Source organism: Euprymna scolopes, chromosome 13 (assembly GCF_053919585.1).
Source record: "Euprymna scolopes isolate OS-2025 chromosome 13, ASM5391958v1, whole genome shotgun sequence".
NCBI classification, from domain to species: Eukaryota; Metazoa; Mollusca; class Cephalopoda; order Sepiida; family Sepiolidae; genus Euprymna; species Euprymna scolopes.
The window spans coordinates 112,775,593-112,776,750 of NC_136494.1; the positions used below are offsets into that span (position 1 = coordinate 112,775,593).

Genomic DNA, 1,158 nt, shown 5'->3' on the forward strand with positions numbered 1-1,158 from the left:
ATCAAAGTGTAGTATCTGTCCGGCAGATACTGCAAGCAAAGACCATATGTGGGGGAAGCCCCACATATAAGACCTTAGTCAATGTAGGGGAAACCCTTCATACTAATTGTCACTATCCAGCTCCCCTACTCCCCGGAGAGTTGGTCCCCATTTCCCCTTTACTCCTCACATTAAAAATCGGCCTTGTGCCTAACTTGCTCGGTGGGGGAGCAAATAAATACAGCTTTTCTTGGCCTTTTGGGCAAGATCAAAGTGTAGCATCTGTTCCGGCAGATACTGCAAGCAAAGACCATATGTGGGGGCAACTGCACATATAAGACCTTGGTCAATGTAGGGGCAACTCTTCATACAAATTGTCACTATCCAGCTCCCCTACTCCCCGGGGAGTTGGTTCCCATTTCCCCTTCACTCCTCACATTAAAAATCGGCCTTATGCCTAATTTGCTCGGTGGGGAAGCAAATAAATACCCTTTTCTTGGTTTTTTGACCAAGATCAAAGTGTAGTATCTGTTCTTACTACATGCCGTACTTATTGTGATATAAACTGTGTGATTACTTTTCTGTATTAATTTTATGTAAAATGATCACCCACTTAACAATCAGTCAGTCTCAAAGCCATTCAAGTCGTTCTCCAGATCATTTAAGTTGTTTTTGAAGGATTCCAATTATTTTTAAGCAGTTAAGTCATTCTTAAGTTTATTCAATTCATCCTTAAGTTCATTAAAGTCATTATAAGTCATTTACTTTTTATTTATTTAAGTCATTTCAACGCATTTTTCGGTCATTTTAGTTTATCTTTAAGAATTTCATGTCAATCCTACATTCACGCATTCATTCATTCATTACACGAGAGCACGCGACTAATGGCTATCGGCATTGTTATTTAGCGTGTGCGTATTAGCAGTTTTGAAGACGTGCTAACTAGCAAAGGTAGGGACTAGCAGAAGTATTATACAGACGATATACAACAATCATGTATCACCTAGTTGGAAAAAATTGAAACTATGAATCAATGTTTTAAATCACTTTCATATACAGATACAAATAGCATTACACCACTTACAACGTTTAGCCATTTTTGTACATAAGAAAAACTGAAAAGAGTCCCCCCTCGCCAATCTTTCACGGTGAACACCCATCTAGCTGAAACCATTGTCA

At 38.9% G+C, this 1,158-nt stretch overlaps 1 pseudogene; it reads left to right on the forward strand.

Annotated features, from left to right (window-relative positions):
- Nucleotides 1–466: 466 nt before the first annotated feature.
- LOC145292607 (U2 spliceosomal RNA) lies at nt 467–593 on the forward strand (annotated as a pseudogene).
- The last annotated feature ends 565 nt before the right edge of the window (nt 594–1,158 follow it).